At 43.9% G+C, this 24,654-nt stretch overlaps 1 protein-coding gene across 1 annotated transcript in view; it reads left to right on the top strand.

The window, feature by feature from the left end:
* The first annotated feature begins 23,539 nt into the window (after positions 1 to 23,539).
* Positions 23,540 to 24,654, top strand: part of LOC138663960 (zinc finger protein 665-like) — a 103,118-nt gene continuing 102,003 nt past the window's right edge. Inside the window, exon 1 of the mRNA XM_069750349.1 lies at positions 23,540 to 23,593. The gene's annotated coding sequence lies outside the window, so the exon portion shown is untranslated. The remainder of the gene's footprint in view (positions 23,594 to 24,654) is intronic.

Below are 24,654 nucleotides of genomic sequence, written 5' to 3' on the forward strand. Positions count from 1 at the left end.
CTCCCACCAGCCCAGGAACAGATTTGCGTAGCTTGGCGCACAAGGGCTGCCCATAGCGGTGCCCCTGAGCTGGTGGAGGATTCTTCCGTCAAAGCAAAAGTAGTTGTTGTTGAGGACAAAATTCAAAAGGGTTAGGACAAAATCATTATGGGGGATGAATTGCTGCCCCCTCGTCCCCAGAAAGTGCCGAACTCCCTGCACCCCATGTTTATGCGGGATAGAAGAGTACAATGACTCGACATCTATACTGACCAGAAATGACCCCGGTTCCAGAAAGATCCCTTCCTGCCTACGTAAGAGGTCCATGGTATCCCTGATGTATGAGGGGAGCAATGTAACAAATGGTCTCAAAATTTGGTCTATATAGGTTCCTGCATTCTGGCAGATACTCCCTATCCCCGAGACTATAGGTCTCCCCTTCAAGGGTTCGATGCCCTTTTGGACCTTTGGTAAGGCATAGAAGGTAGCCATAACCGGGTGCTGAGGGAGGAGGAAAAAATATTCCTCTTGACTAATCAGGTTATCCACTCTGGCCTTTTAAGAATACTCTCCAGGTTCCTGAGACAACAGACAGTAGGATTCTGCATCACTCGAGTATAGGTAGTCTGATCGTTTAGCAGGGCTAAGCACATGTCCTTATATTTTTCCACATCCATAACGACCACATTGCCCCCTTTGTCAGAGGGTTTGAATATTACTGTTTTATCAGTTTCTAGGTTACGGAGTGCTGTAATTTGTGCTTTACTCAGATTGTGTCTTGGCTGTCCCTGCGTAAGCTGTTTAATACCTCTGGTGGCCAGATTAAGAAAAACATCAATTGCTGAGACGTCCCCCCCCAATGGTGCCATTTTTTTGCTAGGATTCCTCAGCTGAGTAAATGGGCCCAAACCCCTACTCGTCTGGGGTACAGTTTCCAGATCTGCCAATAACTGAACATCCTGCATCATATCAAGGGGAATCCCCAAATCAGCTGCAGTTTTTTTATCCTTTTGTTTAAAGAGCTTGTGCCACCTTACTCTTCTAATAAATAGATGTAGATCTTTGACCATATCGAACAATGCAAAATCAGTAGTTGGTATAAAGGAAAGTCCTTTTGATAGAACTGACATTTCTACGGGATCTAGTTGCCTCCTGGATAGATTAATGACCTGTGGGGCTATTCCCTGCTGTAAGTATTGCGATTCCTCAGTAGGTATGGGCGGTCTAAAAAACCAGGCCTCTGGGTGGAGGAATAATATCTACCACCCCTCTGATACCCTCTATTTCTTCCCCGTTGTCACCCTCTTGATGGACCAGCCCTGCCTTCGGTGTCAGAAATATCAGTTTCCGTGGATGAAAGCTCAGTATCCCTATCCACCCTCTCCTGTACTTCCCCCACCACCTGATAAATTTTATTGTCCTTGAAGTCTTGTAGATCCCTAAGGTACTGCTTATGCTTCCTTTCCTTTAAATTGTACTGGAATTTCTCGATAGTGTTCTGGAGCTGACTTTCTTTTGTTACAAAGTCACTCTCTGCACTGAACTTCTTGGTGATGTCAATCTGTTCCTTAAGTTTTGAATTGAGTCTCTCCAAGTTAGCCCTCTCCTCATTCACCAGAATCTGCATCAATCTAAGGGAGCTGCAAGTAGCCTCCTTCTCCCACAGACTCATAAGTTGTGGCGTTCTACAAAGTACCGCTGGTAATAAGGAGATTCGAAGACCCCTAGGTACAATACTGTTTGCTATATAATTCTCCAAACTTTGGAGCTCCCACCACGACACTATTTGTTCTTTATAAATTCTGGTAAGGTCTTTGAAGACCGTGCTGTATGTGGATGTATATTTTTTCTGTGCAAACGTTTTTTCGGAGAATATGTCCTTAGCTTCTGTAAGCCATAGATCCGTGTCTGGCCCCGCTGCCAAAAAACCAGCCATACCAAAAACTAATAAGATAACCATACAGCTGCAGCTTGGAAAAACCAAGCTGTTGCACAACTCTCAGGGTAAATAGTAGATAGCAGCCGGAAGAGTATAACCCAATAGAATTAAAACATAACTTTTACTAGTGTTGTTTAAAAATGGACAAAAAATACACTAACACAAACACAAAAGAACAGGTGCTCACGCCGAAAACTGTGCTCTAATAAAAAACTGGTTTGGTCTCACCAATTGTGGACGAGGGTACCCATGCCAGTAGTAGAGGGTCCCAGGGAGGGTCCAGTATACCCCTGATTTATGGACATTGAGTGGACTTTACCTATGGACTTTTGAGTTCATATTTGGAAACTCCCCTGATGAATCTCCGCGATTGGAGAAGAAACGCGTAGGGAGGCGTTGACTGCATCTTACACGGTGGGGGGTGTCCGTAGTAGGGCTCATTTGGGCCTGTCCTTGTTAGGACAGGAGTTATTGCTGGGGCACGACAGGGGTTTAGTAATAAGGTCCCCGTCCCCTCTATCTGATCCTACAACTACTGGACCCTCCCTGGGACCCTCTACTACTGGCATGGGTACCCTCGTCCACAATTGGTGAGACCAAACCAGTTTCTTATTAGAGCACAGTTTTAGGCGTGAGCACCTTTTCTTTTGTGTTTGTGTTAGTGTATTTTTTGTCCATTTTTAAACAACATTAGTAAAAGTTATGTTTCAATTCTATTGGGTTATACTCTTCCGGCTGCTATCTACTATTTACCCTGAGAGTTGTGCAACAGCTTGGTTTTTCCAAGCTGCAGCTGTATGGTTCCCATATTGATGTATTATTATCCATGTATATTCTCTGCTGAACCATCCTACCTGGCCGGTCAGGTGTTGTGTGTTTTCACTTGTTTTTAGTTGTGGTTTTAAATTGTGTTTTTTTGTTACTCTTCTTTTTTAGAGTGTGTGACTTTTTTTTATATGTTGTACCCATCGGACATTAACACCACATCTGATGTAACAGATACCTTCTGTGATACTGTACCCCGGATTGACCCTTACTAGTAACCATGTCTAGTAACAAAGAAGTAAGACAGGCAATTAACAGTAAAAAGAAAGCATTTGCACTACTAAAGCAGGATGGCACCATTGAAGCTCTAAGAAAAAAAGGAAACAGAGAAGCACATTGCTAAGGAGAGTAAAACTAATCCCAAACTGTTCTTCAACTATATCAATAGTAAAAGAATAAAAACTGAAAATGTAGGCCCCTTAAAAAATAGTGAGGAAAGAATGGTTGTAGATGACGAGGAAAAGCTAACATATTAAACACCTTCTTCTCCACGGTATTCACGGTGGAAAATGAAATGCTAGGTGAAATCCCAAGAAACAATGAAAACCCTATATTAAGGGTCACCAATCTAACCCAAGAAGAGGTGCGAAACCGGCTAAATAAGTTTAAAATAGATAAATCTCCGAGTCCGGATGGCATACACCCACGAGTACTAAGAGAACTAAGTAATGTAATAGATAAACCATTATTTCTTATTTTTAGGGACTCTATAGCGACAGGATCTGTTCCGCTGGACTGGCGCATAGCAAATGTGGTGCCAATATTCAAAAAGGGCTCTAAAAGTGAACCTGGAAATTATAGGCCAGTAAGTCTAACCTCTATTGTTGGTAAAATATTTGAACGGTTTCTGAAGGATGTTATTCTGGATTGTCTCAATGAGAATAACTGTTTAACTCCATATCAGCATGGGTTTATGAGAAATCGCTCCTGTCAAACCAATCTAATCAGTTTTTATGAAGAGGTAAGCTATAGGCTGGACCACGGTGAGTCATTGGACGTGGTATATCTCGATTTTTCCAAAGCGTTTGACACCGTGCCGCACAAGAGGTTGGTACACAAAATGAGAATGCTTGGTCTGGGGGAAAATGTGTGTAGATGGGTTAGTAACTGGCTTAGTGATAGAAAGCAGAGGGTGGTTATAAATGGTATAGTCTCTAACTGGGTCGCTGTGACCAGTGGGGTAACGCAGGGGTCAGTATTGGGACCTGTTCTCTTCAACATATTCATTAATGATCTGGTAGAAGGTTTACACAGTAAAATATCGATATTTGCAGATGATACAAAACTATGTAAAGCAGTTAATACAAGAGAAGATAGTATTCTGCTACAGATGGATCTGGATAAGTTGGAAACTTGGGCTGAAAGGTGGCAGATGAGGTTTAACAATGATAAATGTAAGGTTATACACATGGGAAGAAGGAATCAATATCACCATTACACACTGAACGGGAAACCACTGGGTAAATCTGACAGGGAGAAGGACTTGGGGATCCTAGTTAATGATAAACTTACCTGGAGCAGCCAGTGCCAGGCAGCAGCTGCCAAGACAAACAGGATCATGGGGTGCATTAACAGAGGTCTGGATACACATGATGAGAGCATTATACTGCCTCTGTACAAATCCCTAGTTAGACCGCACATGGAGTACTGTGTCCAGTTTTGGGCACTGGTGCTCAAGAAGGATATAATGGAACTAGAGAGAGTACAAAGAAGGGCAACAAAATTAATAAAGGGGATGGGAGAACTACAATACCCAGATAGATTAGCGAAATTAGGATTATTTAGTCTAGAAAAAAGACGACTGAGGGGCGATCTAATAACCATGTATAAGTATATAAGGGGGCAATACAAATATCTCGCTGAGGATCTCTTTATACCAAGGAAGGTGACGGGCACAAGGGGGCATTCTTTGCGTCTGGAGGAGAGAAGGTTTTTCCACCAACATAGAAGAGGATTCTTTACTGTTAGGGCAGTGAGAATCTGGAATTGCTTGCCTGAGGAGGTGGTGATGGCAAACTCAGTCGAGGGGTTCAAGAGAGGCCTGGATATCTTCCTGGAGCAGAACAATATTGTATCATACAATTATTAGGTTCTGTAGAAGGACGTAGATCTGGGGATTTATTATGATGGAATATTGGCTGAACTGGATGGACAAATGTCTTTTTTCGGCCTTACTAACTATGTTACTACAGTTAGGTCCATATATATTTGGACAGAGACAACATTTTTCTGATTTTGGTTATAGGCATTACCACAATGAATTTTAAACATAACAATTCAGATGCAGTTGAAGTTCAGACTTTCAGCTTTCATTTGATTTCATTTCATTTCATTAAAATTGGATGAAGGGTTTAGGAGTTTCAGCTCCTTAACATGTGCAACCCTGTTTTTAAAGGGACCAAAAGTAATTGGACAATTGACTCCAAGGCTATTTCATGGACAGGTGTGGGCAATCCCTTCGTTATGTCATTCTCAATTAAGCAGATAAAAGGCCTGGAGTTGATTTGAGGTGTGGTGCTTGCATTTGGAAGGTTTTGCTGTGAAGTAAACATGTGGTCAAAGGCACTCTCCATGCCGGTGAAACAAGCCATCCTTAAGCTGCGAAAACTGAAAAAACCATCTGAGAAATTGCTGCCATATTAGGAATGGCAAAATCTACTGTTTGGTACATCCTGAGAAAGAAAGAAAGCACTGGTGAACTCATCAATGCAAAAAGACCTGGGTGCCCACGGAAGACAACAGTGGTGGATGATCGCAGAATAATCTCCATGGTGAAGAGAAACCTCTTCACAACAGCCAACCAAGTGAACAACACTCTCCAGGAGGTAGGTGTATCAATATCCAAATCTACCATAAAGAGAAGATTGCATGAAAGTGAATACAGAGGGATCACTGCACGGTGCAAGCCACTCATAATCATCAAGAATAAAAAGGCTAGACTGGACTTTGCTAAAAAAAATCTAAAAAAGCCAGCAAAGTTCTGGAAGAACATTCTTTGGACAGATGAAACCAAGATCAACCTCTACCAGAATGATGGAAAGAGAAAAGTATGGTGAAGGCGTGGTACAGCTCATGATCCAAAGCATACCACATCATCTGTAAAACACGGCGGAGGCAGTGTGATGACTTGGGCATGCATGGCTGCCAGTGGCACTGGGTCACTAGTGTTTATTGATGATGTGACACAGGACAGAAGCAGCCAAGTGAATTCTGAGGTATTCAGAGACATACTGTGTGCTCAGATCCAGCCAAATGCAGCCAAACTGATTGGTCGTCGTTTCATACTACAGATGGACAATGACCCAAAACATAAAGCCAAAGCAACCCAGGAGTTTTTTTTAAAGCAAAGAAGTGGAATATTCTTGAATGGCCAAGTCAGTCACCTGATCTCAACCCAATTGAGCATGCATTTCACTTGTTAAAGACTAAACTTCAGGTAGAAAGGCCCACAAACAAACAGCAACTGAAAACCAAAGCAGTGAAGGCCTGGCAGAGCATCAAAAAGGAGGAAACACAGTGTCTGATGATGTCCATGAGTTCAAGACTTCAGGCAGTCATTGCCAACAAAGGGTTTTCAACCAAGCACTAAAAATGAACATTTTATTTAAAATGATTGAATCTGTCCAATTACTTTTGGTCCCTTTAAAAACAGGGTGGCATATGTTAAGGAGCTGAAACTCCTCAACCCTTCATCCAATTTTAATGTAGATATCCTCAAATGAAAGCTGAAAGTCTGAACTTCAACTGCATCTGAATTGTTTTGTTTAAAAATCATTGTGGTAATGTCTATAACCAAGATTAGAAAAATGTTGTCTCTGTCCAAATATATATGGACCTAACTGTATGTTACTATGTCAGATCATGTCAACCAAGAGCATCTGTGATTGTGAAGACGCCTTTTCCAATAAGAACTATGTTATTACCATGGGTGTATTATTTTAAATATTTGTGATCCGTGGCTGTGTGCATCCATGGTGTTGGTGTTGCTCGTGGTGTTCGGCGTGCTGCTGGGCGTCTGATGTTCTCCTGCACCTGCCCGGGCACCTCCCCGGGCTCATGCGGTGACGCTGGACGCCTTTTCAGCATATGCCGGGACCTTTTGGGCCCACTGTGCATGCGCCATTGATGCTACTGTGATTGGTGAATTTCTAACATGTGATCAGTCACCTGGGGCTTAAGAAGATCCTGTGCATCCAACACAGTACATTCCCTTGAGAAAGCGGGACTCTACGCCCGCAAAACGTACGTCGGGACTGCTTCACCTGACCAGGGGGGTCACTGTCTTGTTTCTGGGTAAGGACCGATGAGCGATAGGTATATTATATAGTTACTTTAACTAAATAAATTTTCTCCATGGAATGGTACATTCCCCTGACACACTGCACTATAGCACTTTATTTTTCCCTTCCCTCTTTCCCTTTCTGTGTAGATTGCGGGGCATGTGCAATTTTGTAATAGACACTGGTTGCAGCACCTTCATGCCTCAGGTGGGATACATCTTATCAGGTTTTGACACGGTCTTTTGAATTATGATGCACATTTTGATACAAATACATCTATAGATACGATTGCCTGACCTACTGCCTTTTTAACCTGTATTGGTGGATTGACATAATAACACTGAATCCATGTGATTGTTTCATATCATGTGCGAGTGCATGGTTATTCAACTGTAGACAGTGACCTCAATATCTCTTTGTTTCCCTGAATGTGTTTTTTGTATTGTAATGTTTTTTATACATATATTTTTTGATAGACAATTAAAATTACAAAAATTTTTATATGCACTTATGTACTCCGTGTCCTCCTATTTTGTTATGCAATGTTATGGAGTTGGGGCTAATTGAAGTGTGATATCCCCCTCCTGCATTTAAAATACAGCTGGGTTTTGTGTTTACATTAGAAGCATGTGTAGTGCAGAACAATCCATTAAAAGCCACGCCATCTACAAAATAGCATCAAGCTTCTATTGAAATATAGTCATATAAAATATATTTAAAGCTTAAATAAATTATTATTTAAATATAAGTTTAAAAACTTTAATAAGTTTAAAGTTTTTAGATGAAAGCAGTCAGTATCTCAGGTAAACACATATATACAGTATTCTTATAACTTTTTTTAGTTTATTTCAGAAAATTAGATTTTTGCCGATTTTTAACTCTACTGGCCAACTGATCCTCTTCTACCCTATCTTACCTTCTGCCAATCTTTCATTGGCTTTCAATTCCCAAGCAAATTCTGCTTAATTATTAACAATCACATCCAAGATCATCCATAATCTTGCCTCCCAATACCTCCCCTCTCGTAATCACAGATCTTCAAAAGATCTTCTTTCCTCTGCCCATGTAAGTTCCTCACATAACTGTCTCAAAGATTTCTCCTGAGGCTCCCCCATACTTTGGAACACACTACCTCAGCATATCAGATCTGCCATGATTGAAAATTTCAAATGCAATATGAAAACTTATCTTATCAGGAAAGCCTACAACATACAATAACCTTGATTTCACCCATTCCCACTTAACCTAGGGTCTGTTTCCCTAGTTCTCTATTGCTAAGCTGTAACATCCTACTATTATACAGATTCCCTACAAAATGACTGCTGCATTTTCTGCTTCTGCTTTTATACAGACTATGATAGTCTCTTCTCATTGGCTGTGTTGTACTATGTGATGTGATGTTGCATGGCATTATGAGGTAACCCACCTGTCAGCGCCTCATATAATGTCATCCTTCTATGATGTATAACACTGGTCAACGCAATTTTTCTGGCAAAAGGTTTTAAAACATATTTTAAGTCAATTTTGGCTGCTGATTACGACTATGAACTCCGTTTTTGGCTATCACATCAGGATTTCGAGATATTTTCAAATTTTGATGAAAATTACTCCTAATTTTTTATGATAAAAACACATGATTTTCGGTACTACATTTTGTATATTTTTAATCAATGAATAACAAAGATTACAAAGTCTATGTACAGCAAATGAAATATACTTACAGAATTAAACTACAAAATATAAAAACACATATATATGGCACACAGATGAATGACAAATGGCAGTTATTTGAACTTTCTTTTCTTGGCTGATCTGTGATATACAGCTTCTGGGTTGTCTCTCGTCAAGCTCCAGCAATAGTCAGCCATCATATGTGAGTCCCACCGGCCTTGATACCGTTCTTCCATTGTTTTAATGTCCTGATGAAAACGCTCCCCTTGTTCCTTGCTCACATCCCCAAGGTTCTCTGGAAAAAAAAGTCCAAATGGCTGTGTAAATAGTGAATCTTGATACTCATTCTTCATCCAAGATTTCGCAGACTAGACTCATTAGTAGCTCTTCCACAATCTCTTCATAGTTGTCTGCTTTCTTATTCCCTAGAAAATTCTGCACCACATTACAAAATGCATTCCAAGCTCTTTCTTCTGTCTCATTCATTGATGTGATAACATTTGGGTCTCTCATAAGTGTTCTTATTTGAGGTCCATCAAATATTCCAGCCTTTTTCTTCTCTTCACTAAGACCAGGACAAGTTGAACATATATAGTTAAAGCATTCTCCACTGTGATTGAGAGCTTTGACGAACTGCTTCATCAATCCAAGTTTTATGTGTAAGGGAGGAAAGACAATGTCCTTCCTATCCACTAGAGGATCATGGATAACATTCTTATCGCCAGATGCCAAACTCTGTCGCTGAGGCCATTCAGTTTTCACCCAATGCTCTGCTGTAGCTCTACTGTCCCAGTAGCCCAGAAAACAAGGGTGTTATCATAACAAATGGGAATTATGCATGTTCAAAGAAAGCAAAGATATTCTCACATTTATTGGGAGACTAAATGAAAACTAAATTTACCTTAGTGCACTTTTCATACACTACTTATATTTATCATGGCATTCATGAAAATGGGCTATATACCTATATTGCAAAAACGTGATGTGATAGAGAAATTATAAGATCAGATTTGAATTCAGCACCCTCAAATTTGTCTAAAACTGTTCTTAAAGTCCATGCCAGAATTTTTTTTTGTAGACCAGTGTAATATAAGGGTGGCCTTTTTAAGCAATTCTCACCATGTGATTTGCAAATTGTTTGAATTTGACAGGTTCAGTGAATGCCTAAAAACTTGAATTAAACTTTTATTATATATTAGAGATGAGCAAAATGATTTGTTACAATTCATGTGATCTAGAAGCCAGTAAAGAATAAATGATCAGGTGTCAAAAATAGTTTCCACTGGTAATATAGCTCACATGTCAGAGAATGTCCCCAATTGTAATTTCATTTCTAGCCAGTCGGACAGATCTCCGGAACCAGAGAGCGAGGAGAGACGGGGATGTGGTTAGGTGTGGAAAGCAAAAGACAAAGCTGATTCATACATACACTGCTCCGCTTTGTCTGCGTGGCACATGCACGACTCCATTCTGCACACATCATACACACATCTCTGTACACATCATACACACACAGCTCCGCTCCGTACACATCATACACACGACTCTCCTCCGTACACCCCGTACACACACAGCTCCGCTCCGTACACATCATACACACGGCTCTCCTCCGTACACCCCGTACACACACAGCTCTGCTCCGTACACATCATACACACGGCTCTCCTCCGTACACCCCGTACACACACAGCTATGCTCCGTACATATCATACACACGGCTCTCCTCCGTACACCCCGTACACACACAGCTCCGCTCCGTACACATCATACACACGGCTCTCCTCCGTACACCCCGTACACACACAGCTCTGCTCTGTACATATCATACACACACATCTCTGCTCTGTACACATCATACACACATCTCTGTACACATCATACACACACAGCTCCGCTCCGTACACATCATACACACGGCTCTCCTCCGTACACCCCGTACACAGACAGCTCTGCTCTGTACATATCATACACACACAGCTCTGCTCCCTACACATCATACACGCATCTCCATGCATATCTTACACACACAGCTTTGCTTCTTGCTTGGCACACATCATACACACATCTCTGCTTCGTACACATGTTACACACACAGCTCTGCTCTGTACACATCATACACATAGCTCTGCTCTGTACATATCATACACACAGCTCTGTGTTGTGAATTCTGTGGTCAAGCTCCCTCCTGTGGTCATGAGTGGTACTTCAGCTGGTTCTGTCTATGAGCTTCCTCTGGTGGATGTGAGTGGGGCTGCGGCTTCTGAGTTTCCTTCCTCAGGTGACGAGGTTAAGTCGTTAGGTGCTGCTCTATTTAACTCCACCTAGTTCTTTGTTCCTTGCCTCCAGTCAATGTTCCAGTATTGGTCTTGCTCTCTCCTGGATCGTTCTTGTGGCCTGTCTTCACTGCATAAGCTAAGTTCTGCTGGTGTTACTTTTGTTTGCTATTTTTTCTGTCCAGCTTGCTATATTGGTTTTTCTTGCTTGCTGGAAGCTCTGGGACGCAGAGGGAGCACCTCCGTACCGTTAGTCGGTGCGGAGGGTCTTTTTGCGCCCTCTGCGTGGTTGTTTGTAGGTTTTTGTGCTGACCGCAAAGCTATCTTTCCTATCCTCGGTCTATTCAGTAAGTCGGGCCTCACTTTGCTAAAATCTATTTCATCTCTGTGTTTGTATTTTCATCTTTACTCACAGTCATTATATGTGGGGGGCTGCCTTTTCCTTTGGGGAATTTCTCTGAGGCAAGGTAGGCTTATTTTTCTATCTTCAGGGCTAGCTAGTTTCTCAGGCTGTGCCTGAGGCGCCTAGGTCTGGTCAGGAGCGCTCCACGGCTACATCTAGTGTGGTGTGATAGGATTAGGGATTGCGGTCAGCAGAGTTCCCACGTCTCAGAACTCGTCCGATGTTATTAGTAGCTATCAGGTCACTTTGTGTGCTCTTAACCACCAGGTCCATTGTGGTTCTGAATCACCAGTTCATAACAGTACTGAAGGCACAAAGTACTAATGCTTCTCAATAGAGGGAAAAGAGAAGTTCTGAGACCATTTTTTTTTCTCTGCACTGTGTTTTGTCTTTCTTTTCCCCTAGACATTTGGGTGGTTCAGGACACAGGTGTAGTGATGGACATTAAAGGTCTGTCTTCTTGTGTGGATCATCTCACTGCAAGAGTACAAAATATTCAAGACTTTGTGGTTCAGAATTCTATGTTAGAACCAAGAATTCCTATTCCTGATTTGTTTTCTGGAGATAGAGCTAAGTTTCTGAGTTTTAAAAATAATTGTAAACTGTTTCTGGCTTTGAAACCCCGCTCCTCTGGTGACCCAGTTCAACAAGTTAAGATCATTATTTCTTTATTACGTGGCGACCCACAAGACTGGGCATTTTCCCTTGCGCCAGGAGATCCTGCATTATGTAATACTGATGCGTTTTTTCTGGCGCTCGGATTGCTTTATGATGAACCTAATTCAGTGGATCAGGCAGAGAAAAATTTGCTGGCTCTGTGTCAGGGTCAGGATGAGGTAGAGATATATTGTCAGAAGTTTAGGAAGTGGTCTGTGCTCACTCAATGGAATGAATGTGCGCTGGCAGCAATTTTCAGAAAGGGTCTCTCTGAAGCCCTTAAGGATGTCATGGTGGGATTTCCTATGCCTGCTGGTCTGAATGAGTCTATGTCTTTGGCCATTCAGATTGATCGACGCTTACGTGAGCGTAAAACTGTGCACCATTTGGCGGTATTATCTGAGCATAAACCTAAGCCTATGCAATGTGATAGGACTTTGACCAGAGCTGAACGGCAAGAACACAGACGTCGGAATGGGCTGTGTTTTTACTGTGGTGATTCCACTCATGCTATCTCCGATTGTCCTAAGCGCACTAAGCGGTTCGCTAGGTCTGCCACCATTGGTACGGTACAGTCGAAATTTCTTTTGTCCGTTACTTTGATCTGCTCTTTGTCATCCTATTCTGTCATGGCATTTGTGGATTCAGGCGCTGCCCTGAATTTGATGGACTTGGAGTTTGCTAGGCGCTGTGGATTTTTCTTGGAGCCCTTGCAGTATCCTATTCCATTGAGAGGAATTGATGCTACGCCTTTGGCCAAGAATAAGCCTCAGTACTGGACCCAGCTGACCATGTGCATGGCTCCTGCGCATCAGGAGGATATTCGCTTTTTGGTGTTGCAGAATCTGCATGATGTGGTCGTGTTGGGGTTGCCATGGCTACAAGTCCATAACCCAGTATTGGATTGGAAATCTATGTCTGTGTCCAGCTGGGGTTGTCAGGGGGTACATGGTGATGTTCCATTTCTGTCTATTTCGTCATCCACCCCTTCTGAGGTCCCAGAGTTCTTGTCGGATTACCGGGATGTATTTGATGAGCCCAAGTCCAGTGCCCTACCTCCGCATAGGGATTGTGATTGTGCTATCGATTTGATTCCTGGTAGTAAGTTTCCTAAAGGTCGACTGTTTAACTTGTCTGTGCCTGAGCACGCCGCTATGCGGAGTTACGTAAAGGAATCCTTGGAGAAGGGTCATATTCGCCCGTCGTCGTCGCCATTGGGAGCAGGGTTCTTTTTTGTGGCCAAGAAGGATGGTTCGCTGAGACCTTGTATTGATTACCGCCTTCTAAATAAAATCACGGTCAAATTTCAGTACCCCTTGCCGCTGCTGTCTGATTTGTTTGCTCGGATTAAGGGGGCTAGTTGGTTCACCAAGATAGATCTTCGTGGTGCGTATAATCTTGTGCGTATTAAACAGGGCGATGAATGGAAAACAGCATTTAATACGCCCGAGGGCCATTTTGAGTACCTGGTTATGCCATTCGGGCTTTCTAATGCTCCATCAGTATTTCAGTCCTTTATGCATGACATCTTCCGAGAGTACCTGGATAAATTCCTGATTGTATACTTGGATGATATTTTGGTCTTCTCGGATGATTGGGAGTCTCACGTGAAGCTGGTTAGAATGGTGTTCCAGGTCCTGCGTGCGAATTCTTTGTTTGTGAAGGGGTCAAAGTGTCTCTTTGGTGTTCAGAAGGTTTCATTTTTGGGTTTCATTTTTTCCCCTTCTACTATCGAGATGGATCCTGTTAAAGTTCAGGCCATTTATGATTGGACTCAGCCGACATCTCTGAAGAGTCTGCAAAAGTTCCTGGGCTATGCTAATTTTTATCGTCGCTTCATCAATAATTTTTCTAGTATTGCTAAACCGTTGACTGATTTAACCAAGAAGGGTGCTGATGTGGTCAATTGGTCTTCTGCTGCTGTGGAAGCTTTTCAGGAGGTGAAGCGTCGTTTTTCTTCTGCCCCTGTGTTGTGCCAACCAGATGTTTCGCTCCCGTTCCAGGTCGAGGTTGATGCTTCTGAGATTGGAGCAGGGGCTGTTTTGTCGCAGAGAAGTTCTGATGGCTCGGTGATTAAGCCATGTGCCTTCTTTTCCAGGAAGTTTTCGCCTGCTGAGCGTAATTATGATGTTGGCAATCGAGAGTTGCTGGCCATGAAGTGGGCATTCGAGGAGTGGCGTCATTGGCTTGAAGGAGCTAAGCATCGCGTGGTGGTCTTGACTGATCACAAGAACTTGACTTATCTCGAGTCTGCCAAATGGTTGAATCCTAGACAGGCTCGTTGGTCGCTGTTTTTCTCCCATTTTGACTTTGTGGTTTCGTACCTTCCGGGCTCTAAAAATGTGAAGGCGGATGCCCTGTCTAGGAGTTTTGTGCCCGACTCTCTGGGTTTGCCTGAGCCGGCGGGTATTCTCAAAGAGGGGGTAATTTTGTCTGCCATCTTCCCTGATTTGCGGCGGGTGCTGCAAAAATTTCAGTCTAATAGACCTGACCGTTGCTCAGCGGAGAGACTGTTTGTCCCTGATAAATGGACGAGTAGAGTTATCTCTGAGGTTCATGGTTCGGTGTTGGCTGGTCATCCTGGAATCTTTGATGCCAGAGATTTGGTGGCTAGATCCTTTTGGTGGCCGTCTCTGTCGCGGGATGTGCGTTCGTTTGTGCAGTCCTGTGGGATATGTGCTCGGGCTAAGCCCTGCTGTTCTCGTGCCAGTGGGTTGCTTTTGCCCTTGCCGGTCCTGAAGAGGCCCTGGACACATATCTCTATGGATTTTATTTCGGATCTCCTCGTCTCTCAAAAGATGTCGGTCATTTGGGTGGTTTGTGATCGCTTCTCTAAGATGGTCCATCTGGTACCCTTGTCTAAATTGCCTTCCTCCTCTGATTTGGTGCCATTGTTTTTCCAGCATGTGGTTCGTTTACATGGCATTCCGGAGAACATCGTTTCTGACAGAGGTTCCCAGTTTGTTTCGAGGTTTTGGCGAGCCTTTTGTGCTAGGATGGGCATTGATTTGTCTTTTTCCTCGGCTTTCCATCCTCAGACAAATGGCCAAACTGAACGAACCAATCAGACTTTGGAAACATATCTGAGATGTTTTGTTTCTGCTGATCAGGATGATTGGGTGTCCTTTTTGCCTTTGGCTGAGTTCGCCCTTAATAATCGGGCCAGCTCGGCTACTTTGGTTTCGCCGTTTTTCTGCAATTCTGGTTTCCATCCTCGTTTCTCATCAGGGCAGGTTGAGTCTTCCGACTGTCCTGGTGTGGATACTGTGGTGGATAGGTTGCAGCAGATTTGGACTCATGTGGTGCACAATTTGACCTTGTCCCAGGAGAAGGCTCAACGTTTCGCTAACCGCAGGCGTTGTGTGGGTCCCCAACTTCGTGTTGGGGATTTGGTTTGGTTGTCGTCTCGTTATATTCCTATGAAAGTTTCCTCTCCTAAGTTTAAGCCTCGTTTCATTGGTCCGTATAGGATTTCTGAGGTTCTTAATCCTGTGTCTTTTCGTTTGACCCTTCCAGCTTTCTTTTCCATCCATAATGTATTCCATAGGTCATTGTTGCGGAGATACATGGCACCTGTGGTTCCATCCGTTGATCCTCCTGCCCCGGTTTTGGTTGAGGGGGAGTTGGAGTATGTAGTGGAGAAGATTTTGGATTCTCGTATTTCGAGACGGAAACTCCAGTACCTGGTTAAGTGGAAGGGTTATGGTCAGGAAGATAATTCCTGGGTCTTTGCCTCTGATGTCCATGCTGCCGATCTGGTTCGTGCCTTTCATCTGGCTCATCCTGGTCGGCCTGGGGGCTCTGGTTAGGGTTCGGTGACCCCTCCTCAAGGGGGGGGTACTGTTGTGAATTCTGTGGTCAAGCTCCCTCCTGTGGTCATGAGTGGTACTTCGGCTGGTTCTGTCTATGAGCTTCCTCTGGTGGATGTGAGTGGGGCTGCGGCTTCTGAGTTTCCTTCCTCAGGTGACGAGGTTAAGTCGTTAGGTGCTGCTCTATTTAACTCCACCTAGTTCTTTGTTCCTTGCCTCCAGTCAATGTTCCAGTATTGGTCTTGCTCTCTCCTGGATCGTTCTTGTGGCCTGTCTTCACTGCATAAGCTAAGTTCTGCTGGTGTTACTTTTGTTTGCTATTTTTTCTGTCCAGCTTGCTATATTGGTTTTTCTTGCTTGCTGGAAGCTCTGGGACACAGAGGGAGCACCTCCGTACCGTTAGTCGGTGCGGAGGGTCTTTTTGCGCCCTCTGCGTGGTTGTTTGTAGGTTTTTGTGCTGACCGCAAAGCTATCTTTCCTATCCTCGGTCTATTCAGTAAGTCGGGCCTCACTTTGCTAAAATCTATTTCATCTCTGTGTTTGTATTTTCATCTTTACTCACAGTCATTATATGTGGGGGGCTGCCTTTTCCTTTGGGGAATTTCTCTGAGGCAAGGTAGGCTTATTTTTCTATCTTCAGGGCTAGCTAGTTTCTCAGGCTGTGCCCGAGGCGCCTAGGTCTGGTCAGGAGCGCTCCACGGCTACCTCTAGTGTGGTGTGATAGGATTAGGGATTGCGGTCAGCAGAGTTCCCACGTCTCAGAGCTCGTCCTATGTTATTAGTAGCTATCAGGTCACTTTGTGTGCTCTTAACCACCAGGTCCATTGTGGTTCTGAATCACCAGTTCATAACAGCTCTGCTCCATACACGTTTCAAACACAGCTCTGCTCTGTACACTTGTAAGCAGGTACCGGTATGCAGGAATGTAGAGCAAGGGTTAACAATTATGCAATTTAATTATAACAATAGGGAAAACTCCATGCAGGGAGACAACCGGTAATTAACAAATGGGATTGCAATATAACACAACAATCTTGTTATTAAAGGGAACCTGTCACCCCCAAAATCGAAGATGAGCTAAGCCCACCGGCATCAGGGGCTCATCTACAGCATTCTGTAATGCTGTAGATAAGCTCCCAATGCAACCTGAAAGATGAGAAAAAGAGGTTAGATTATACTCACCTGGGTGGGCGGTCCGATCCGATGGGCATCGCGGTTCGGGGCCTCCCATCTTCTTATGATGACGTCCTCTTCTTGTCGTCTTCATGCTGCGGCTCCGGCGCAGGCGTACTTTGTCTGTTGAGGGCAGAGCAAAGTACTGCAGTGCGCTGGCGCTGGGCCTCTCTGACCTTTCCCGGCGACTGCGCACTGCAGTATTTTGCTCTGCCCTCAACAGGGCAGACAAAGTACGCCTGCTCCGGAGCCACAGCATGAAGACAAGAAGAGGACGTCATCGTAAGAAGATGGGAGGCCCCGGACCCGATCGCAATGCCCATCGGACCGGACCTCTTTTTCTCATCTTTCAGGTTACATCGGGGGCTTATCTAGAGCATTACAGAATGCTGTAGATAAGCCCCTGATGCCGGTGGGCTTAGCTCATCTTCGATTTTGGGGGTGACAGGTTCCCTTTAAACTTATCATGACTCCAATGTTCCTCAGCCGCATGCAGTCCGATGGGAGTTATAGTACCAGCAACGGACAGTATTGAGCCTTCAGGCATTACCCGCAAGCATACGAACAAGCTTCTGGCGGCAACAGGCATTCTCCAGTTTTACCGTTGAGCCCCTAGTCCGTTAATCTGTAGAGCCGAAGGTGGTAACACCGTGGAAATCTCTACCCGATGCGTGCTCCACCGCACGCCTGTCCACACGGGGGGAATACAGCTCACGATCTGGCACCCGCTCCTCACTGCGAGCACCTCTCACTGTCTGGCTGTGCGCCCGACGCTCTGCACGCTCCCTGTTCCTGTGGGGCCCTCGGGTAATCTCGGACCGGTCTCAGCTCCGCACTCCCTCTGTGTCTGCAGAGCACGGCGCACACCTGTCTCTACCAGCTGGAAACTTCTGACTCTTCCCGCACTTCCTGCTCTCTCCTCCCCTACTCACCACGCCCCTTCTCACCAGGTCATGGGTCCTGTCCCATTCCCCATCCTTTCCCCTGGCAACATTGGACGCAGCCCTGACAGTTCCAGACCCAGCATCACACATGTACCTGCAGCCCGGTCCTCCTCCTTACACACATCTCTATACATATCTTACACACACAGCTCTGCTTCGCACACATCATACACACATGGCTCCGCTCTGTACACATTACACACACAGCTCTTCTCTGTACACATTATACACACGTCTGCTCTGTACACATCATACACACACATCTCTGCTCTGTACACATTCACACACAGCTTAGCTCCATATACATCATACACACATCCCCATACATATCTTACACACACAGCTCTGCTTCGCACACATCATACACACATGGCTCCGCTCTGTACACATGTTGCACACACAGTTCCACTCTCTACACATTATACACACATCTCTGCTCTATACATATCATACACACAGCTCTGCTCTGTACACATGTTACACACTCAGCTCTTCTCTGTACACATTACACACATCTCTGCTCTGTACATATCATACAGGCACAGCTCTGCTCCATACACACATGCCATACATATCTTACATACACAGCTCTGCTCCACACACATCATACACACATCTCCATACAATATCTTACACACACAGCTCTGCTCTACATACTTCATACTCACACAGCTCTGCTCCATACATATCATACACACACTACTCTGTACACATCATACACATATCTCTGCTCCACACAAATCATACACACACAGCTCTGCTCCGCGCACATCATACACACATCCCCATACACACACAGCTCTGCTCCGCGCACATCATACACACATCCCCATACATATCTTACACACACAGCTCTGCTCCGCGCACATCATACACACATCTCCATACATATCTTACACACACTACTCTGTACACATCATACACATATCTCTGCTCCACACAAATCATAGTAATAAGAAAATACACTGCACTCACGGATGGAATATGTTGCAAAGAATTATTTAACAATTTATTGTGTACATACACATCAGAATCAAATATATATATTTGATTTACTCATTAAAAAATGACCACCAATAGATACAACTATAATAAAAAATGTGCAAAAGGATGAACAGTGTGTATGTAAAATACAGGATAAAAAATTAAAACCTGTGAACACAGTGAAAACACTTGTAAAGTGCAGAGTGCAAAATAGCAAAAACCTTATATAGGGGACAATAGTATCTGCGATATACATTTTAAGGGTCACCAAGTCCCGTCACCGCATACCCCAGGCCTTAAAAGGTATATCATAGATACTATTGTCCCCTATATAAGGTGTTTGCTATTTTGCACTCTGCACTTTACAAGTGTTTTCACTGTGTTCGCAGGTTTTGATTTTTTATCCTGTGTTTTACATATACACTGTTCCTGCCTTTTGCACATTTTTTTTATTATAGTTGCATCTATTGGTGGTCATTTTTTAATGAGTAAATCCGCTTTTGCACTGTATAATATATATATATATATATATATATATATATATATATATATATATATATATCCCTCATATTTTTTACATATATTTTTATTATTTTATTTTTTATTATTTTTTTCACTTTCTTGGCATATAGTCTGCATTGTATATATTGGGGTCACCAAATTATATTTATTGTGATATTCCTATATGAGATTTGTATCCAATTTTCCTGTCATATATTCGCGCACTTAATTATTTAATATTTTTAGGCTATGTGCACACGTACAGGTTTTTTTGCGTTTTTTCGCGCTAAAAACGCTATAAAAACTCATTAAAAACGCATACATTATGCATTCTATAATTTAGAATGCATTCTGCATGTTTTGTACACATGGATGCGTTTTTTTCCGCGAAAAAAAACGCATCGAGGTAAAAAAAATGAGCATGTTCATTATTTTTGCGGATTTTCTGCGTTTTTCCCGCAATTCTATGCATTTGGGAAAAAAACGCACAAAAAACGCACCAAAAACGCGTCAAAATCGCTGTAAAATCGCGTTAAAAACGCATGCGGATTTCTGGCAGAAATGTCCGGTTTTTGTCAGGAAAATTTCTGCAAAAAATCTTGACGTGTGCACATACCCTTATTGTGCCACTACCACCTTAATAAAGGCTATTTATACTGATCTCCTGTGTGGGTACACTCTTTCGGCTGTTAATGCTTTTTAGCTGTTGTGGTTGGTCTTAACTGCCAGGAGCAAGCAACACTACTCTGTCCTCCTTCTCCTGGACCTGTCTTCTGCCTTCGACACTGTGGACCACTACCTTCTGCTACAAATCCTCTCATCTATTGGCATCACAGACTTGGCCCTTTCCTGGATCTCGTCATATTATTATTATTATTTATTATAGCACCATTTATTCCATGTCGCTTTACATCTGAGGAGGGGTGTACATAATAAAAACAAGTACAATAATCTTGAACAATACAAGTCACAACTGGTACAGGGGGACAGAGGACCCTGCACGTGAGGGCTCACAATCTACAAGGGATGGGTGAGGATACAGTAGGTGAGGGTAGAGCTGGTCGTGCAGCGATTAGGTCAATCGGTGGTTACTGCAGGTTGTAGGCTTGTCGGAAGAGGTGGGTCTTCAGGTTCTTTTTGAAGGTTTCGATGGTAGGCGAGAGTCTGATATGTTGTGGTAGAGAGTTCCAGAGTAGGGGGGATGCACGAGAGAAATATTGTATGCTATTGTGGGAAGAGGAGATAAGAGGGGAGTAGAGAAGGAGATCTTGTGAGGATCGGAGGTTGCGTGCAGGAAAGTACCGGGAGACTAGGTCACAGATGTATGGAGGAGACAGGTTGTGGGTGGCTTTGTATGTCATGGTTAGGCTTTTGTACTGGAGTCTCTGGGTGATGGGGAGCCAGTGCAGAGATTGACAGAGGGGAGAGGCCGGGGAATAGCGGGGGGACAGGTGGATTAGTCGGGCAGCAGAGTTTAGAATAGATTGGAGGGGTGCAAGAGTGTTAGAGGGGAGGCCACAGAGCAGGAGGTTACAGTAGTCGAGGCGGGAGATGATGAGGGCATGGACTAGGGTTTTTGCAGATTCTTGGTTTAGGAATGTATCTGACAGATCGAACATTCAGTGTCTCCCTCCCCCACACCACCTCCTCACTGCGCCCCTTGTCAGTCGGTGTTCCTCAAGGCTCTGTTCTAAGACCCCTACTCTTCTCCATCTACACTTTCAGCCTAGGACAGCTCATAGAATCCCACGGTATGCAGTACCATCTCTACGCTGATGACACGCAGATCTACCTATCCGGACCTGACCTCACCTCCTTACTTACCAAAATCCCGCACTGTCTGTCTGCTATTTCAGCCTTCTTTTGTGCTCGCTTTCTACAACTGAACATGGACAAAACAGAATTCATCATCTTTCCCCCATCTCACTCTACCCCTCCACCAGACCTATCCATCAATGTCAATGGCTGCTCACTTTCCCCAGTCCCACACGCCCGGTGCCTCGGGGTGATCCTCGACTCTGCCCTCTCTTTCAAGCTACATATCCAAGCCCTTGCCTCCTCCTGCCGTCTCAAACTCAAAAATATTTCCCGGATCCGTGCTTTCCTTGACCGCGACACCGCAAAAATGCTAGTGCACGTTCTTATCATCTCTCGCCTCGACTACTGCAACCTCCTACTCTCTGGACTCCCCTCTAGCACTATGGTACCACTCCAATCCATCCTGTACTCTGCTGCCCGACTAATCTACCTGTCTCCCTGCTATTCCCAAGCCTCTCCTCTATGTCAAGCCCTTCACTGGCTTCCTATCGCCCAGAGACTCCAGTTCAAAACCCTCACAATGACATACAAAGTCATCCACAACCTCTCTCCTCCATACATCTGTGACATGGTCTCCCGGTACCTACCTACACGCAACCTCCGATCCTCTCAAGACCTCCTTCTCTATTCCCCTCTCATCTCTTCTTCCTACAACCGCATCCAAGACTTCTCCCGTGCTCCCCCCATACTCTGGAACTCTCTACCCCAACACATCAGACTCTCACCTACCATAGAAACCTTCAAAAAGAACCTGAAGACTCACCTCTTCCGACAAGCCTACAACCTGCAGTGATCCTGAACTTACTGAACCGCCGCACTACCAGCTCTACCCTCTCCTAGTGAATCCTCACCCATCCCCTGCAGACTGTGAGCCCTCGCGGGCAGGGTCCTCCCTCCTTATGTACTCGTGTGCCTTGTTATCTGCTCATGTTTAATGTATTTGTCTATATATATTTATATTTCCCGGATCCGTGCTTTCCTTGACCGCAACACTGCAAAAACGCTAGTGCATGCCCTTATCATCTCCCGCCTCGACTACTGCAACCTCCTACTCTCTGGACTCCCCTCTAGCACTCTGGCACCACTCCAATCCATCCTACACTCTGCTGCCCGACTAATCCACCTGTCCCCCCGCTATTCCCCAGCCTCTCCCCTGTGTCAAGCCCTTCACTGGCTTCCTATCGCCCAGAGACTCCAGTTCAAAACCCTCACACTGACATACAAAGCCATCCACAACCTGTCTCCTCCATACATCTGTGACATGGTCTCCCGGTACCTACCTACACGCGACCTCCGATCCTCCCAAGACCTCCTTCTCTACTCCCCTCTCATCTCTTCTTCCCATAACCGCATCCAAGACTTCTCCCGTGCTTCCCCCATACTCTGGAACTCTCTACCCCAACACATCAGACTTGCGCCTACCATAGAAACCTTCAAAAAGAACCTGAAGACTCATCTCTTCCGACAAGCCTACAGCCTGCAGTGATCCTCAACCTACTGAACAGCCGTACAGCCAGCTCTTCCCTCTCCTAGTGTATCCTCACCCACCCCCTGCAGACTGTGAGCCCTCGCGGGCAGGGTCCTCCCTCCTTATGTACTCGTGTGCCTTGTTATCTGCTCATGTTTAATGTATTTGTCTATATTTGCCCCGTATTCACATGTAAAGCGCCATGGAATAAATGGCGCTATAAAAATGTATAATAATAATAATAATATTTGCCTCGTATTCACATGTAAAGCGCCATGGAATAAATGGTTCTATAAAAATGTATAATAATAATAATAATAGACATGTTTGGTGTCTATGAACTCGTAATGACCTGGAGAATCATAATGGCTGATCAGTTTTAGCATTTAGTGAACCTGGCAAAAAAAACAAAGAAACAAAAAACAATTGTAGCATTGCACTTTTTTTTTGCAATTTCACTGCACTTGGAATTTTTTCCCGTTTTCTAGTACACGACATGCTAAAACCAATGATGTCGTTCAAAAGTACAACTCGTCCTGCAAAAAATAAGCCCTCACATGGCCATATTGACGGAAAAATAAAAAAGTTATGGCTCTGGAAAGAAGGGGAGCGAAAAACGAAAACCCAAAAATACCTCAGGGATAAGGGGTTAAGCAAAAACAAAAAATCTTTTACATTTGAAAAATTACAAAATGGAAAATGGGCCCCCCAGTCACCTCACACACACATCTCTGCTCCGCTCCTTGCATGCTGCTATAGAGTCCTTTGACTCCTCCCTTCCATGGGACTGATCACATGACTGTGACCTCATCACAGGTCCTGTGCGCACAGAACAGCCATATATGTGGTGTGCGGCTCTGCGGGTGGAGGTAGGTGCTGGAGATTCCCCATTACTGGGCGGGGGCAGGGGGCAGTAACCCCTCCATTCCCGGAGATAGTGCCCCCAGCTCTGCCATGTGTATATGTACAGTAATAGAACGCTGGCTGTGCTCATGTATACAGGAGAGGGCGCTCTGGTTTGGGGACAGATGGTGGAGATTACAGGGAATGGAAATATCGAGTTTTTATATTCATAGAAAAATGTTTAAAAAAAAAAGAACATTGACATCTATCCAGGATGCCAGTAGAGCCCCTGCCTTTGAGTTAGGGCTTATTCACACGCCAGTATTTTGCTTCAGTGTTTGTATGTCAAAACCGAGAGTATAGCTAAAAAGTGACGGAAAAGTGGGCATAGGGCATCACCCAGGAAATAAACGCTGTGGATACTATAGTATTGCTCAGGCACACCTCCCGTGCAGCTATAGATACCTGATGCTGCTCCGTACTCCATGTGCTGGGAAAAACAGCAGTAAATGAAATAGTAGAAGGGGATTAACAGATCACGACGATATCCAATGGCGATGACGGTGTTAAACAAAGAGCCGTTTTATTCATTTCTGCATTTCAGAGTTAAACAAACTCCTTCATCAGGAAAAACTGCAACATTCAGAACAGAAATAAAGATTTCTTATGGTTTCCTCTAAAAACAAGCAATTAAAGCAGGGGTGGGCAATTAATTTTCACGAGGGACCACATGAAAGACAATGACTCTTGAAGAGGTGCCAAACCAATAAGCTGAAATTAATTCTGCTCAATATTAGCATATTAATATTTTTATTTTACAGTGGCTTAATAATGTATTCACCGCCGTGGCTTTTTACCTATTTTGTTACATTACAACCTGTGCTTAAATATTTTTGTAATCTGATTTGTGTGTGATGCATCAGCACTAAATAGTCTCAGTTGGTGAAGTGAGATAAAATATAGGCATACATTAAATTTATTGGATCAAATAACTAAAAATTGGCATGTGCGTATGTATTCACCCTTTTGCTGTGAAGCACTTAAAAATTTCTGATGCAAGCAATTACCTTCACAAGTCGCATGCTTA

This window comes from Ranitomeya imitator, chromosome 2 (assembly GCF_032444005.1).
Source record: "Ranitomeya imitator isolate aRanImi1 chromosome 2, aRanImi1.pri, whole genome shotgun sequence".
NCBI classification, from domain to species: domain Eukaryota; kingdom Metazoa; phylum Chordata; class Amphibia; order Anura; family Dendrobatidae; genus Ranitomeya; species Ranitomeya imitator.